Source organism: Hylaeus anthracinus, unplaced genomic scaffold (assembly GCF_026225885.1).
Source record: "Hylaeus anthracinus isolate JK02 unplaced genomic scaffold, UHH_iyHylAnth1.0_haploid 11981, whole genome shotgun sequence".
Taxonomy (NCBI): domain Eukaryota; kingdom Metazoa; phylum Arthropoda; class Insecta; order Hymenoptera; family Colletidae; genus Hylaeus; species Hylaeus anthracinus.
Window position 1 is genome coordinate 6,128,315 of NW_026534329.1, and position 18,922 is coordinate 6,147,236.

The 18,922-nt window shown below is 36.7% G+C and overlaps 1 protein-coding gene across 2 annotated transcripts in view; it reads left to right on the forward strand.

The window, feature by feature from the left end:
* The first annotated feature begins 3,700 nt into the window (after nucleotides 1-3,700).
* Nucleotides 3,701-18,922, forward strand: part of LOC128885778 (phospholipid-transporting ATPase ID) — a 60,649-nt gene continuing 45,427 nt past the window's right edge. Inside the window, exons 1-3 of one of the 2 annotated variants that reach the window (XM_054140052.1) lie at nucleotides 3,701-4,556; nucleotides 5,049-5,505; nucleotides 5,613-5,761. The gene's annotated coding sequence lies outside the window, so the exon portion shown is untranslated. The remainder of the gene's footprint in view (nucleotides 4,557-5,048; nucleotides 5,506-5,612; nucleotides 5,762-18,922) is intronic. The other variant, XM_054140054.1, reaches the window with a different exon arrangement.

Genomic DNA, 18,922 nt, shown 5'->3' on the forward strand with positions numbered 1-18,922 from the left:
GAATAGTTTATACCGACCGACGCAGACTTTACGAGGAAGGAATTCCTATTTGATGTTGCGAAATATCCTGTATAGTTGGTGAGTATTATAACACATCTTGATACGCGTTTTTATAGACGTTGATACGTATCACGGTTGACCATTAACCTAATACATCATTCGTTGAGTGAGTAATTAAACTGAGAGCCAAAACACCACGCGTCAGCATTAACGACTCACTCGATCGAATACTGCTCTAGGACTATGACGAGTTAATTCATTTTTTATGTAATTCGATCTATTTACCGAGGCGTGTGTACCTGCGAATCATGGTATTAATTGTCAAACAAAAAAAGGGAGATGTAAGCTCCTTTGTTAACAGGCAAACACTTCGATAACAGCGTTACTGTTACTGCTGAAAGATGAGGAACATCAGACTAAGAAAAATTCCATTTTGTAGAAAATTTAACAATAATTTCTTCGCTTTAAATATGTATAAACATACACTCGAGGTGCTAATAACCCACGCTGCGTTATTAGCATATAATGTGACGTTTAATACACGATTAAAAAAAGAAAGAAGGAAATATTTAATACGTCGTGTTACGTAAAAAATCATAGGAAACGTTTTTGTATACAGTATAATTTTATCTCACGAAGTTTATATGAAATCTTATGTAATGTCTTACTGCCACAGGAATATATATTTTTTCCTACTCTGAATCAAATAATTTCATGCCAATTGACGGACAAAGTCGAATGATGTATTTTATTATACGATTAAATTGAATTGTGCTCTGCACAGTCCAATGAATAAATCTTGTATTTTGACATGTAATTGAATTACGCTCTGAAACATTTTGTAAATAATTGCATGTAAGAGGAGCAATTATTATTCTGATCAGCTAAACGGCTGTGGGCCTTTTAAGAAAGTTTTGTTTAAATTTGTATCAAATTCGTTGAACAATATTTAATGTCTCGTGTTACGTTCGGTGCAATGGGAAACGTTGTTATATACGATGTAATCTGACTTCACGGAATTGTTTGAAATGTTTTGAAGCATCTCGCTGGCACCCCCATGCATATTTCGGTACACTGATTGAATGAAATAATTTTACGCTGACAGACGAACAAAATGGAACGGTGTCGTCTTACGATGATGTATTATTGGGCTTGGCGTGTCCAAGCCTGACGTAAGCTCGAACGTAAAGTCAGGAGTGAGGGCCACGTCAACGATAGCACGTTTCGTCGAAGTTTTCATTAGGTTCCTCGTCACGCGATCTCCGCGGGCTCGTTACACCGCTGCTCGTATTATTCATAAATATTACTTAATATCGGTCACGACGACGCCAGTTCCGGATCGTCGTGTGATTTAATCGTTAATGTGGCAGGGACCGAAACATAAGTGCAAAACATGAAGTGTAATGGTATTTCATCGTTTTCGTCACGCGTAGGTCCTGTTTCCTGTATGCACATTTTTTTATCAATATTTTTATGAAGATAGGCATTCTTCAAGGTCTGTCAGCTCTGGCCATATTATAACAATTTAGGACAAAAGCACTTGTAAATGTCGTAACGTGGCATTTGTAAAATGTCAATAGTGCCATTAACATCCTTGTTTCGGAACGGTCCCGCGTGTATTGCGAAGCATTGTTCCTTCTAAACGCCAACGTTCGAAACTATGTCTATCCCAATTATTTTCTATTTATAATAGGAACACTTGATATCACTTCTCACAGAAATATCGTCGAATAATTACGTCGAAATATATTCGAATAATTGTGATATAGACTAATATAACAAACACATGGTAAACGTAGCCAAGAGATATGTGCACTTATGCGAAATGAAGGAAAATACATAACTGTAGAATTTATTCAACATACATTATGTATATCTTATGTATGTTTTATTATATTATTGTACTGTTATTTATATTGTTGTTTATATAAGGAAGATAAAAGAAGATTTCAGAAAAAAGAAAGATACCTAAGTACTAATGCACAGAAGTCTGCTCATTGCTTCGAAAGCTGAATAATACTTCTCTTTTTCTCAAAAATTGGCAAATGCAAGGCAAGATTTCATTTCATTTTCCTAGTGCTCCGGATGGTCTAAAAATGATCTTCTTTTTTGTAGTAACTTTAAGATTTTGCACGCGTTAAGTACAACATTATGGGACGAAGATTTGTGTAACCTTATCTACTTAACGTAATGTACATTATGTACACGAATAATACAAGTTCTTTGCGGAAGCACATCCTCATTAGGTCGCTTACCGAGCTAGACTGAAAGTAACTGCGATTACGCTTTTGGAGTCCCATGGAGATCTCAATCAAAATACTTATATTCTACTGGTATTAAGGTCGCATTCCAGAACTCGTCCCGTTTCTTCGTTTTACGCGAGCTACGATTAATCGACGACGTTAATTAATTTATCTACCATCGTTCTCCTTGCTTCGTTATTTCGATGATAGAGGCGCTCGAAACTCCAAAGGAAAACAGTTACGCAACGTAATACAACGTTGCAGATTGTAATTTGAAAGACTACCATCTCGATTGCTTTTTTTTTTTTTCCTAAATCATCGGTATCTTTATTTTTAGAATTGTGATTGCTCCGTCTGAGATCAGATAGATTGAAATGAATAATTGTACAGTGTTGTGGTTACTTTGTTTATTTGCTTCGTTCGGCAATTCCTAAGGAAGATTGTCGAGAGATTGTGAATTCTAGAGACTTTCAGAGTAATTAATAGGTATTCGAAATTAGGCTGATACCAGGGTTAAACAATGGGAAATATTGTAAAATATTGAAACTTGGTCAATAATTGTTATTTTTCATTCAAATGGTTTATTATTTCTGGTTTTATAAGGTATCAAATTTTCAACAAGTTCCTCCATTGACGTTCACATATAGTGTGGGCAATGGATGATACACGCCGGCGTGAACGTGTTAAATTGATGAAATTCGCGTGAAAATCTGTACGTTCCATAGGGATCTGCGTTGAAATTACAAAATTTTTATATCGTTCTTCATGAAATGGTGTGGTCCATTTTGAATCGTGATAGGCTCATATGATTCATCTACACTAATATTACAAAGAGGTAAAATTTGTTTGTATATAGGAGCAAATCTCTGAAGCTACTGAACCGATTCTAAGAAATTTTTCTGTAAAAGATAATTACACTATCACGAAACTGGTATACCTGAAAACAAACACAAAGTCAGATTTAGAAAATCTATTAGACTAATGGGTCCCTGATCGAAGGATACTGGGCAAAATTAATTTAAAACAAAATAGCGTACGTTTGAAAAGTTAAAGTTCAATTTTCACTATAAAATTAAGTAAATAGAGAATAAAAAGAAAAGTACATAAGAGAATAAAAAAATCCTTTGATCAGGGACCCGTTAGTCTAATACATTTTCTAAATCGACCGTTATATTTGTTTTCAGGTAAACCAGTTCAGAGAAATCTTGCACACGGCAAACAAAATGGCCACCCACGACATCACCTGTTACGACGAAATAAATTAACCTTTTTTACAAACAAAATTTTTTTTACAGTTCTTTAAGACATACTTTATAATATATTCGAATTTCATTAATGAAAATTATTATTTAATACCTAAAAAATATACACACACACACACACAAAAGTGTCCTTTTTCATCTTCCTGACTGCGACTAACCCCTTAAATAAATTCATTGTACAACTAGCTGAAGACGGTCCTGGCTGGATTATAAAAGCGCTTATCGCGTGCTCGTTCACCCGTATCTTTTCCTTGAATTAAAAACGTCGCGTGCGGTGCGATCATTCGCGGTTTTCCGTCGGCGGTTCGCGCGGTAGCCACCCCACCTCGATACACGCCCGTGGCGTTTTTCCTCTATCGTGGGGAGCGCGCACCGATGGAGGAGGGAAATGCCACCTCGCGGTTTCGTTCGTCAGTCGAGAATGGCGTATGCTTTCGACCGGACGCCTTTTCTGATCGGTGAACGCGCTGAGACGCTCCACTCCTTTCGCGAGACACGAGGGCCGCGCTCCTCGACGCGAACCGCGTTTCTTTCATCCGATAAAAAAAATCGTGACTCGTCTATCCTAAGGAAAATAATCGTACGTTCCTAAAAAAGTGTGCCTCTCTCTGATTGCGCAGCGATCGAATAATCCTACCAGTGACCAAGCGGAATCGAAAAATTCGTGGCGCGAGTGGTTGCTTGCAAACCAGCGAACGTTTCTGCGGTTCCTACGACGAACGTTCGTTGAGAAACGTCGACGAACGGTGTTGCGTGCCTCTGAGACGTCGTTTTCCAAACTGTGCTCCAATTATGAACAATCGCGATGTGGGGACAATCGTAAATAATTGTTGGAAGAATACAGTAAATCGATTTTTAGTATTTGCAGGATACGCTTGTGTTGTTAAAGATTTTAATCGTTCTACTTTTTTTTACTAGTACAAACGTAATATGAATATAATGAAATGATAAAAATATGTAAAATATAATTTTGTAACGTGATGGGTAGATTGTTTGTGCAAATTCATATTTTGATAGATGCAAAAGAACGAATTGGAGTTTAAATGGAATGGTTCGTATTGAAAGCGGTATGGGATGCATGTGATCGTTGATAGTTGGATAGAAGAGGAGGTTGAAGTTTTGGCGGGCTTTGCTTGTGTAGACTCGCTTTAAATATCATCGATAATATGTAAAACATACTTTCATTTAAATTACTCTATCTCTAGGCTACTCATCGCATTACAAAATTATACATCATATATTTCCATTATTTTATCATATTGAAATCGTCTTTGTACTGTTTTTGAAAATAGAGATCAGAGATCAGATTAATTCGACGTTTCGTCACTCAAAAAAAAACACATTGACAGACCATCTTTCAATAAATAGTCTACAAAATTAAATGAATAATTTCAGTAGCTGCATTGATTACTCCATAATCTGAAAACTCCAAAATTCCCCTAAAAAACATCATCAACCTACTCCACAACTTATAGCTAAACAAAACCAACAATCAGTGATTGTCAATCACAGCTAAAAGACAGTTTTGGGAACGCTGTTCTAGATCGAAATCGACTCCTCAATTGCCCAGTGAAGAATACCCAACAACCCCCATTCGCGTCTTCGAATCAACGCCTGAACAGTTCAAGACTAGCCCACGAAAAATCAACGCAAGATCACCTATGTGACTAAGGAAACTTTCCTCAAAGGGTCGTTGCACTACCGAATTGATCGGAGTATTTTCCGAGCGTCCTTCATCGATCCCACGTGGGCGGCTCGCGTCGACGAGGATCGACGCCTGGAAGTCGACTCGAGACTGGAATCACCGCTGGAAGAAGGGCAGGCGGTTTCGAAAGTCGACGATATTTCGTGGACACTCGAAGCACGCGTCTCGGGAGTCCCCTAAGCGAAGGTGGTCGATCGCTGCGAAGGATTTCTCGCAACCTTGACCCACTGGGATCGGTACGCTGTTACGATTACGACCCGCGCCGGATGAGCGACGCTCCGAATGGAGGCTTCTCGTAGGTATCCCCGATCAATGAACAAAGACCGTGTCTCTTATCTGTTACGCGGACAGTGAATGGGTGTACGTGAAAGCGTTTGCTCGAGTGTCGGTAATCTCTCGTAGGAAGGATGTTTTCACGACCATGGGACCACGGTTGTTGAACGAATCGCTCGGGAACCGGTGAACGCGCGCGGGTTTTTTGGTGACAACACCGTGGAAGCGTCAGATGAAACAACTACTATGCGAAGACATGACTCCTGGTGGTCCTCAAGGTACTTCATCTTCGTTTAGATTTAGGACAGTGGTTCCATAACTTTTTTGTCCTACCGTCTCCTTTCTAAAAAAAATATTACTTAGCGCCCCTAGCAAAATTAATTTTTTAAAAATTTTAATAGTAACTAATAGGAAATATACATGTACTAATGTTTCTACCTTTTTCGTAAAATATAGTAAAGGAAGGTGTAAATTAGAAACATTGAACTTTGAAATTATGAAACTATTTATTGAACTCGGAATAGAACGTAATACAGAAAAAAAAAGTTAAAAGATTCGAAATCATCTTAATGAGAAGGATGAACCTGGTGTACTGCTAACAATTTAGTAATCCTCGGCTCTATTTTCGCCAACAGTAATCTTAAATCACCGCGATTTACTATTTGCAATTGGTTTTTTTTTTTTATTTTTATTTTTTGTTGATACATTTTGTTACCGCACTGAATCCACGTTCCAGTAAATATGACGAAGGAAATGCGATTAAGAACTTTTGAATTACAGCCCACGTTGGCCATCAACGCCCGCCTGAATCCCTGCAGCACCCGCCAGGGGGCGGTGGCGCCCACTTTGGGAATCACTGATTTAGGATATAAAAATATTCGTTGTATTTCGTTTCATTCTCTTTTGCCTAATAAAATACCAACAAAGATATATAGAAATATACGTAAATGCAGGTATACGAATTCTTAAAGGTATCCAACTATCAAAGATATTTATAGCAATGCCGTTTGAATAAATCGAATAGAAATATCCTTCGAAACGTGAAAATCCGAATATCTTTTACCGCATACAATTTTCTCTTTACCATCTAATGAAATGACTCAATTTTAAGCGTTATTATAAACAATACCTGTCGTTAGACAACCTGTACATGCAAGGTTTATTGACACGTTGGCCGCCAAACTGAAACTCGTGAAAATTTCGATGAAACTAAAATTTTGTCTCGAGACTGTTAAAAATTATATAATTTAGCATTTATAGTAGTATTTAATTTTTCAACCTCGTCAATTTTATAAGTTCATTCCAAATTTATTTTCGTAATCGTCTTACCTTTGAAATAAATCTTTTTAATTCCTTAACACGTTGATTGCCGTGGGGGTCACCGGTGACCGGCACTCGACTTGGCTACAGCGCTGTGGGGGTCACCAATGACCGGCGATGTGACTAATAGTAAAAATACATAATTGGAGCAAATATTGATACGTATGAATTTTTAAATACCATTTTTATTTTAATGGTTTGAAGAAATTAAAAATTGTCTGCTGTAGATAATATTTTAACGTAATAACATGTTAACATGTGGCAGTCAACATGTTAATGAAGAGTTTTGTCTCCTATTTCTCGGTAGCGACCAACATGTTAAGGTAGAGGTCGACATTGGACCTTGAATGCAAGTTGATTAATATTTGACTTCAACGAAGTTGCAGCAGGTTACATAATGTTAAGTCTCCCGCAGAGTTTTAATCGCACGTAAACGCATGTGGTTTTCCATTTAGAGATTATCTATAGTTCGATACAAATGATTATCGAGCACCTTTCTCCCAACGAATCTATGTTAAATGAAACGTAAATTTTCAGTGTTCAAATACGCGAAGCATAAATTTCCAATCTTTATCACAGCTGCATCGCGTAACAGATCCGAGGGTGGGATTATTTTTAACCTGTGTAACGATAGAACATTTCACACTACATTTGCAGACAAACAAGAATTCTAAGTATTTATTATTAATTTATTTTATTTAGCATACAATGGGTAATAAATTCCCGACTCGCTAAATATAAATTCTGAGAATTTAGCCAAGTGTTGTCGTGTGTTAATTTTCATATAACGTTATAGATGTGTTATATTTATAAATTTTCACTATTTTAATATGAAACGTTTGTTGAGATGAGATAATAGTATATTCAACTTTAGTTAAACTTGCACTCAATCGTGTAAAATAATCAACACGAAACGTTTAACCAATGGATTTTTATAAGCGAGAACACTGTATCTACAACTGTCCAGAGTTAAACGAATAAATTGTCCGCGCTTCTAGATTCCAGTTTTTTCTTTAATCAAATTACGGTTCTCTGAATATCCGTACAGCTTTGACTCATCTTGGCAAACAGATATGTCCCGTATCCCGTGAGTCATTGCATATGATCATCTCTTCAGTCCATTGGGATGCTTCAGCAGTCTTCAGGACACGACACTAGCGATTATTGATGAGCACGATACAGAGTCGATGAACGCATAAATGTCTGATGACGAAACTCGGAAACACCCAATGAATATTTCACTATTCAAGTGCACGGCTGCTACTGATGTTCGCGCTATAACCATTAGAAACAGCGCGATTTTGACGTAGAGATGTGGATAGAGTAGAAGAGCTAGACCTTTAACTGTACCATATCTAAAAAGAGAAAGAAAACCGCGGTACCCTACCTGTCTCTGTCTATCAGCACATTTTTATATCTTTTTTGTGCTAATAATAAATGGTTATCGTTTATACTTTTAATAATTACATATATAATTTACGTTCACATTAATAAAAGCACAGAGATAGATATGGTATCATGGTTTGTTGTCTTTTTTTAACGGTGGGACATTTCCACTTAGAGGCTGGTTTACATCTCCACTGCTCTATGTATAATATCTCTATAAATGTTGAGAACTAATCGCATGGAACTAATATCGTTCATTGTTTACTGTTCACTCCTCTTTTCCGTTACATATCTCTTCACATTTATAATATTATATGTTTTCTTACATTTAAATAAGCCACAGGCTTTCGATACTTTTTTCTTAGCCATACTTTGAAAAACTGGGGGGGGGGCGGGGACGCCTGGGATTCGAATTTTGGCTATCGAACACTCGCCTCATTCACGGATATAGTACTTCTTCGATATCGATTTCTTCTATGTACAGAAGAATATACACTGTTATACTACCCACCATTCATTCCGATACACCAACACACCTGTAACTTTTTCAAAGATAAACGAACGTAATTAATGGTTGCCGTACATGCATCAGTCAAACTATTATCGTACGGGATGTCTGCACTCATTCATAGCAATTCAACATATAATTCTCGTAAAGTACTCGATATTCAATAGTTTATTTAATAATTTATATATTTATATTTTAATTTATTTTTTTTTATTTATTTTAATTTATTTTAATTCATTATAATTTATATATATATATATATATATATATATATATATATATATATAATAAAACAACTTTCTTGTTGCAATTATTATAAATACTTCACTGTGTTAACTGTAAAGGAGAGATAAATTTAAAATTTGATTTTGTTTTACATTTACATTTTACACTTCTTTATATATATCATCTTTCTAATATAAGTAAAATTAATTCTTAGTAAACTTTTTTACATTAAAAGATCCATCTCAGTGAAGCTAATGTTTATAAAAGTATGGACTTGAATTTCCTCTTGTTTTTATTTTTTATAATATGGTATTTTTGAAAGCGGTATACGTTCATTTGGAGTTAAACAGATCGTTTATTTTTTTAAATGATTTTAATAATTGCTATTTTATAATGAAATTTAAAAGTCGTATAGTGTTAAAAACATCGCACTAATTGATTACCGTTTGCCAATATTTTTAAATTAATTCAAATACAAACCCTTAAATATCTCGATACATGAAAAAATGGGTTTACTCCATTTTCAAATATGACAGTTCATTTAATAGTTTCGCGTGTCTATTGTAACGTCCAAAAAAACATTGACATTCCACAATTCTTTGTTACGTAAAATAAGAATTCTTTCAAATAAATCATTTTTCTATCGCGCCACCTTCGTTAACATCGTCGCAGAGTTTCCAATGATTATTCACCGTACGTCCGTCGCTTGTCAACTATTCAATTCACACGTGCTGATAAATAGTTGAATTATCAAGTCGTTGGTCCTTTCACATTCCACTTCTCTCCGTAATTAAATTGCATTCCCTCGAGTGTCGTTTCCCTGTCGATATTCGCGCTTCGGCCTGCCGTTAACTCTTCGCTGGCCGCGACTCGCTGCGTACGATCATCCGTGCGATTCGTTAGGATCAATATCCGAGGCATGAGATCACTGAAAAGAGTTCATTGTAACGCGCGATCGATGGGAGAAACGTTAACACCGCAGTCGGTCCGTCGCTCGTGGTCATGCGATATCTGCGCGATTAAATTCTCGTCATTTATTTTCATTGCTCTCGTATTGTTATCGTAACTCATCGTTTTCCGAGTTAAGCAACTCTGCGATCTATCAACGATACAGCTGCGCTCGATGCAGATTTACGCCATCCAACGAATCTTAACGGTTGTCTCAGCAATTGGCGAGGAATTCGCGCGATCTATCGTACCGATTCTCGAAGTCTCGGGTGTAAAATGAAAACGAAATGTTTGAATTATCTGATTTCAATGGCTCCTTGCAGAGCCTAGTTCCGATGTAGGATTGCAGAGGTTTTGCATTGAAGAAGGTTCAGCCAAAACATCACAGAGCTACTACTTGTTCAATTTACCTCTAAAACCTTGATTAGTGTAAAAGATTCAGCCTCAATTCCCTGCAATAATCAAGGTCCTACCGAATCACAAAAAGCAAACTTCGTCAGTGTAGTATCCGCGCCTCCCATACCCAAGAATAAGGAGTTAAACAACAACACGAATCGTAGGGTACGGGATTGGTCGACCGTGGATCCGAGGATCGTGGGTTCAAATCTCCTTATTTTTCCAATAATGGTCAAAACCGTAGACTTTAAATAAATCTGAAATCGAACGTTTTCCAAAGGAGAAACGATACAAACGTGTCGAGAAACTTCAGACTTGTTCAAAGCCTAGGGTTCCGACTATCACTGACCTTTACCCACCATCAGAAATCATGAATAATAAAACAAAATCGCATCCTATTCTACCGCAAATACCTCCATGCAAATCTCGTCGAGGAATGTCCCGACGATCGCGTGTCGAATAGTATTAAATCCTCCCCAGTCTAATGGCTCGTCGGACGAAAGTGCGCTTCGCAAACGCGTCGAAGTGTTACGTAGCCAATTGGTCGCCAGACTCGATCGGTGAAAGGTTAAAAATGATCGAGCCAGAATTATCATACCGAACGTTTGAGGGATGCGATAAAGTCGAGTAAAAGCGTACAGTGCTCGGATACGGTTGGCAGACGGCCAATCGCGATGTATCATGAATGCATGCTGCATCATGCGTGCCGGCTGTTTTCTAAACGAGCTTCCGTCGTTCACCGGGGCGGAGAGTGCTTTTGTTTCGTCGCGAAACAGATGATACGTTACGCGTAAAGGTAAAACGCGCTCCCATTTCTCACCTGTGTAACGACCTGTCCGCGACAAACATCTTATCCGATCGCTGATTTTATCGAGCGTCGCGCAATTATATCGTGCCGGTGGAATTATCGAACGTGTTTTTCCTATTTCGTTCGTTATCGTACGTTAATACCGGCGACGGGCAAAGTTCTTATCTAACGATGACACGTTTCGGGCAACGAAGTAGATAAATGGCGTTCGATTAGTAATTCATTAAATATGAATTAAAATTTGAATTGTGGAATGAACTTTCACATCGAAAGAATAAAAACCGATCTGCGCGACTGTTAAATCGACCGAATGTCTTATAAGTTATTCGTCTTATAATTATTCCAGCGAACGTATTCATTTATTCATTTATTTATTTAAAGTGCGTAACTTATTATACAACGTTATTCCACTGCTTACTTATTATTAGCTTATTTCCATTCTTTTTGTCATCGTCTTACATGACTCCTGCATTGTTTTAATACCGTTTGCAGTACCTCTTCTCATCTATTGGGGCCCGCTGGTCCCCCTCTAGCTCGGGTACCTCGGGGTCGCTAAGCTCCGAACGTATTCTAACAATGTTATGCAAGTACAAGTAAATTCATGAATAGAAAAAAGAACGCTTCAATCAACACGTACACAAGAGCGACATAGCCACTTCCTGGTTATTCAGTTCTCTAGTTTGCATATTCTCTAGTTTGCATATACTTCAAAATATCGCTTCAGAATTTTCAGTATACTCAGAATTCGACTAGTAAACAACTAACGTGTAAATTACAGAGTAATTTTATTTTCGTGGCCATGGAAAAGAAGTCCAAACAGAATTATCGCAAAGAGGTAGATCGATTTCCATGTAATCGTAAATTGGTGGACAATTTGTGCAACCTTTGTTATTTATGCATGTGCGAATTTATTAGTTTTAAAGCATACGTTTATCGAGACCTGTCTGTTCCATTCCAGAAGCCTCGATGATTTATGCCCACAATTTTAAAACCCTCCTTTGGAATGGTACATGATCAATGTATTATTAATAACTTCGTACACGATGTATAAACGTCACTGAAACGTAGCGATATCCACCTGCAATCGGTGACCCCGTTTCCTCTTAATACCTTCCTCCGTACCTTTTAATGAGCTCCACTTACCAGGTAAATTTCTACCTGCAAACGCTGAACCACTCGTACAGCATATCGCGACTCTTTAAGGGGAGAAACGATATTAGGAGGCCAAGTACTAAGTGTTTTCTCGTGATTTTTTTTACAGAGAAAAATTCACTTAATTTTTGTTTACGTCTTAAAAATACATTTGGTAATTTTTTCCACTCATTTTATTCGATTCATGTGTTGGCTTCCATTTGATTTTATGTATAAAGAGTGATTCATTGATAAACTTTGAAAATTACTATGATGACTTTCACATACTTAGCTGAAACTAAATTTTTGAAACGAAAATATCATATTAAGTGTTTTTCGTAATTTTTTTTACAGAGAAAAATTCACTTAATTTTTGTTTACGGCTGAGAATACTTTAGGTATGTCTTAAAGCACATTTGGTCATTTTTTCTACTGATTTTAGTCTATTCATGTGGCTTCCATTTGATTTTATGTCTAAAGAGTGATTCATAACCTTGAAAATCCAAAAACCTTGAAAATTACTATAACGACTTCCACATACTTAGCTGAGACTAAACTATTGAAACTAAACTTTTGAAACTAAACTTTTGAAATATCAGTAACGAACTTCTGTACGCGTTAAACCGTTTGTATTCCTCCATTGGTCTCTATTATGCTTCCTATCTCAGAAGTAACTTGTCAGAAAATGTTAAAAATTGGTATTCTCACTTTTATCTACGTAACGTTGATTCCATTGAATTTTTGAAAAGATAAAGAAATCAGTCGCAGAATTGTATCCGCATGCATTGTATGTGTATACGATGGCTTCTGTTTTGCATCGCATTGCAATTTTATAAACGCACGATCATCAAGAAAAACGAATTCGTGAGTTTCGAGTTCGAGCGCAGCCTGTTCGTCTTCCAACTGCAGATTATTTCTGGGTCAATAGTTACACAATCGGGCAATATTAACTCGAGATCACGGTCGTCGTTTCAGTCATATTAGTCACTTACACGGCTGGTGCCAGTACATGGAAGACGCGGCATTCGATTAAACAATGCTTATTCTTCCGCGACAGCTCCAGCTCATCGTTTACCCTCCGTCAGGGTCGGATGGCTTTGTCGCACTTTCAACGATTTTAAATGCTCGACGCTTATTGATTCACTGTTCTACCAATTATTTAATAGACGCACTTTATGAGGAGATACTTGCGGTCGAATTTACTTATACATTATAACAAATTGATTCGCTGTTCTACCAATTTTTTAATAGACGCACTTGATGAGGAGATACTTGCGGTCGAATTTATTTATACATCATAACAAACTGAATATAAAGTAACTTATTCTTTTTGAAGACATGTTTACATGTGTACAGTATTTTATGGAAATTTATTGAGTTACTTTTTAATTATGGTGCAATAAATATTCAGACACCCAAGCAGATAAATAAAAATGTTGAAGATTGCCTATCGAGAACAAAGTCAAGAAGTAAGAATCATACTTATCTCAATCGATCTGAATTTTGTACGAGTTTTGGCTTTCATCTAACTCTTCGTTTACTAATGGATTACGGCTGTATCTTCAACTACTATGTATCGTACAATCTACATATCGTTAACCCTTAAATGCCCTAAGTTTAAAATTTGATAGCGAACTTTTAAATCGAATTCTACACTTGCAATTGGTTCGTTTTTAATATTTGACTGTATGTACCATTGCATGATGTTCTTTGGAAAACAAGATAAAAACAATAAACGTCAGCTGTCAAAATTGTTCAAATAATAAACACATTGATAATTTTTCAATTTAATTTGGAAAAGGCTTCTAAGGGTAAATTTATATTTTTTTTAATTTGTCAATTTTTACCTACGCTGACTTCTTAGATGCTTTAATATCTTAATTTCTGTGATCTTGTCACCTTTCATTAATCAGGTAATAGATAAAGAAGACCTACAAATAAGGCTTAGTGTATTTGTTTAGACTATAATCGTTTCTCCCGTGTAACGTTTTCTTTTCTTATAAACGAAGTCCTGCAAATCTACACTTTATTTTGTATCTATTCTAAATGACAAGTTCCAAAAGTTACGTAGACAAATATGTAATCGAACATTGTTAGATTATAATGCAGGTAGTAATCCTGCGATTAAACTCGCGGTAAAAAATAAGCAACCATAATTAGGAGGGTTATGTTGTTCTTTGTATCGGTTCTCGACGGTAACTGAAACTGAATTTTTCGCACGTGATCATGGACGAATCCCTAAAATTAGAAGTAAAACGCAGTCGCTTGTTGAATGCACGCTCGAGCAAACAGGTGGTACGTCTACTCCATATATTCCAGATAATGTCTTCCCTGTTATCGCGATTTTGGAGCTCGTTGCTTGATTAGAGAGGAAAAGCATTCAACTTCGAAGCTACTTTATAATTGTTTTCGGTGATCGTTATCTTGTTATTAAAATCGCAATCTGTATAGTTCAGTGATTCTTAAGCTTGTTGAGCCCATCGCACAGTTAGGAAGAATACTTCTTATCATTTCGGAGTAATAGGATAATTTAGAGGCAGGAAACCTCGATCAGTGATTTTCAATACCGTGTTAGTATTCGCTGTTGTTTAATATCGTTAAACGAGAGTTTCTTAAACAAGAAAAAATTCAATAAATCGTTGGATGATGGAGCGTGATAGGTCCTACGGCATGATGGTATGCCACAGCACAGCGGTTAAGAATCAGTGATATAGATCACCAAGTATTCCAAGGTTTCTGGATCCCTGGATTCCTTCGATACTCGTTCATTGAGATTCATCTTCGAAATGAGGCCATTGATGCGGAACAATTATCTCAAGAATTTGAGGACAAACGGAAACTCTGTTTATAACGCAAATAATCTACTCGGAGACCTCCAAAGATGAAAATTCGATTCCACTTACGGAATTTATTAATAAAACTTCAACGAACTTCTAAATCACTGCAATAAGTAATTTACACGTGTACAGTATTTTATGGAAATTCATTGAGTCATTTTTTAATTATTATGCAATAAATATTCAGGCACCCAAGCAGATAAATAAAAATGTTGAAGATTGCCTATCAAACAAAGTCAAGAAGTTGGAATTATTAACCTATGCACGTGAAATCATTCTGATCTCAATCGATCACGATTTTGTATGATGTTTGTGTTATTTTAATCTAACTCTTCCTTTACTAATAGACTACTATATCTTTAACATCTATATGTTGATTATAATAATTACATTGTATTTGTTGTTATTGGGTAACATTTTGTCGTTAGAGAATTTGAAAAATAATTGAATTCTCTATAGTGCTTCGAAGTCGATTCAGCAAGTAATGGATGAACAGTTGTTTTATTCGTAGAACTTTATTTATTATTCGAAATATCCATCTAGACAAGGAATTCGCCTGTCTCTGGTTCTACCGCGCCGCGAAACCTCTGTAACGGGCGTGAACGAGAAGCTTAAAAGGGTATGAACCTGAACTCGGTCGCGAATAAAGTCGTTTGTGCAGTGCGCGGCTTTGTCCACGGTTAGAATATGTGAATTCATTAAAGCGTGGAAAACGTGTTCAGCGACACGAGATGGATACAAATTATTGGTCAAACTTTTGAGACGATAAACGATGACTGGCGTTTATCGAGTAACACCACCTTGAGTCTCGTTATCTCGACTGCTTTATAACGCTCGATGTTAGGCGTTATGATATATGCAACGTCGTGAGACACGTTTGCTCCTTATCATAGTCAAACATTTGCTGCGGCGATTTGCGGTAGAAAAATACAACGTTTCGTTCGAATGCCTCGGTCGTTACTGTTCGGCAAAGTCTATGCGGAGTGTGTCGTGAAATGGACTCATTACTTTAAGTGTGATTTTTATGTTAGAAAGGAGAAACGAAGATTTTTATATACTATATTATTCAGTATGAAACTTTCAGAACGAAAAGGAAAATGATTTTGAAAGTAATTAAAAAATGGGTTGGTAAAGTATTACAAATGATTGAAATAAATCTATAATTAACGGTTTATGTTTCACTAGAAATTCTTGAATTTAAATAAAGATCTGGAATAAGTCGTTATTAATCCTTTTTATTAATACAGTAGAAATCCGATCAAACTTCAATATTAATTTAATTTTTCTTACTAGTGATATGTAATATATTATAGTATGAATATTAAATTAATTTAAAGGAAGATATTATTACTTTCGCGAATTTTTACTTACAACTTCAAAAATACGTCATTAATTAATAATAGCATTACACTCATTAGTTTTTGAATAATATCATTTTGAAATGTGTTCCTGTAATATTAGCCTCCCCGATTTTTCTCTGAAATCACGTTCGTCACTTTATGGAACGCATCGTGTAAATTTTTACCAGAGATAGAAAGGAATGTATCATTATGGGACACAAAACTAAATTTGCGGTCCATTTATCGCAGACTCACGACGTACATTTATAACCGAGATAACGAACGAGAAAAGTGCTATCTAACTACAAAATGAGGTTTGAATTTACAATATAAACTCGAAGGTGAAACGTAGATTTAGGAACGGATAGTATTTGCACAGGGTGTTTCGAAATTATGTACACGAACTAGATTGACGGATAGAGTTCATAATAAGACACCAAACAATTTTAACGAACAAATGCCTGAAAACTAACCCCTTTAAAAATAGGGAAGAAATCGGAGGAAGAAACCGCATTTAAAAATCTCACTATTCGAGCGACTGTTAATTCAAAACGTGCACGTATTAAGAAAGCCAGCGGTTCGTGCATATATCACGGACCAGAAGAGGAACTTTCGAACCGCAGAAAAGGGGTTCCGCGAACGTAAAACGTTATTTGATCCCGCTGAAATCTGTTGCAACGTTCGCAAAGCCTCAAGTTGCAGATTTCATTCCGCACACGGCGTTCACGGCGTTAACTCAATTAGCATCGCAGGGAGGATAAAGCACCCGTTAAAGTCTCATTCATGCGGATAGCTGAAACCTACGAACGTCATCACGAGCACACCTGATGCGCGAAGATCAACAGAATCCCCGAAATTCTTAGAGTTACAATGTACAGAATGGGCCAAGTAAGTGTAACGAGCCGTAACTTCGTTACCAATACATTTAGAGAAAAATGTCGAGGGGAAAAAATGAACGGTTCAATTCATTGCTATATTTGTAGGACGATGTAGCATTATTTTAAGTGGAAATATTAGGTTGTCCCAAAAGTTTCTTCCATTTCATTAATAGGTAATACATACATAATATTTTATGTCTAATGTTACATTATTGAATTGCGTACGATTCATTTTGCTCCATTACTGTTACAACATTAACATCTAAGAAATTAGGATGTCTATTTATATAAACACTGCTACACAAAATAAGTGTGTGCAAGCCACGAAAGAAACTTTTGGGACAACCTAATACTTACATTACTTCTGAACTAGGAATTTTTAACATTTTTCCGATGTGTACAAAATTTGCTAAGGAAAAGGACTTCGATTCTGAAAGGGTTGTTAAACTTCGCTTAGAATTTGTTCAACGGATGGAGAAAAATCATTGATGAGAATCCTCGTCTAGGAAAGATTGCTTTTCATTTCTCGTTAAAAAACGAACAAACTCCTTGGCTGAACTAATACAACGCGTCCTTAACACTTTCAGTACCAGTCATGCTCATGGAAATACTTATGCAACTAAAATTTTATTCTTATACAATTGGAAACTGTGTAATTTAACCTTTCGAGTTAGTATTCAGGTTAACAACCCGATCAAAATTCACGAATCCTATCCAGACTTGTTTTTATTTAACGCATGATTTTCAGAAGTGACGTAGCGATGAACATGTTAAAAAATTGTCAAAGTTAAACTCTTTTTCCTAGAGTGACGTTGACCCTTAAGGGTGGATGTTCACCTTCTAAAAATACAAAGAAAGTTCATTAATCCTTTCGACTCGGAGCCTTTTCTTCTGGTATCTACCAACAACTCAAGATGCTTTCTTAGCACTCTATTGTCACGAATGATTAAGCTTGGATTGACTTCGAACCGTTGTCATTTTATTGACACCTCGAGTTCCAAAGAAACCGAACTTAAAGAAACATTATTGCTAGTAGATTTGCTGGGTGAAACCTTGTGTTGACTGATGGTCACCTCTCGAGTGCAAAGGGTTACATTTACAAGGGAACATTTTCCAGCAATGTTCGTGCTGATATTTCCTTAGAATTCCGAAAGTGGTCCGATAAGAGCTGCAGTTAACGATCGATTAACGCCGCTTACGGAAACGTCGGTAGGGTTGCGACCCTGTAGGGTCGTGTGTTCCAGCTGTGTACCGTTTATTGGGGTCACGAATATACAGCGAGAATGAAAAATACGCGTCAATGGCGAACTCTCCATGTAGGTCGGCGGTCAGCGTCGTTAGCGGCACGATTCCTCTTTTGTTAATCGCGACAGGTGCGATCCAGCGACGTTCTGTCCTCAGTCGCCGTGACAATGTAAAGCTGTTGTAACGTCGAACCCGTCTGAAACCAGTATTCAAGCTGTCCAACCCGTCCCGTCGGCTCGGGTAATTTCTAAAACAAACTTGCGAAACGGATTTTTATCAGGCTTTTCAGTAGCGAGCGTACGTCAGAGACTCGAAAAGAAAATAAAAGAAATTTAATAGAAGCTTGATAAAGCTCGAGATTAGAATGCTAATTCCTTGGGGTAGTTTCGCCGTTTATATATTTTCGCATGGCGCGGA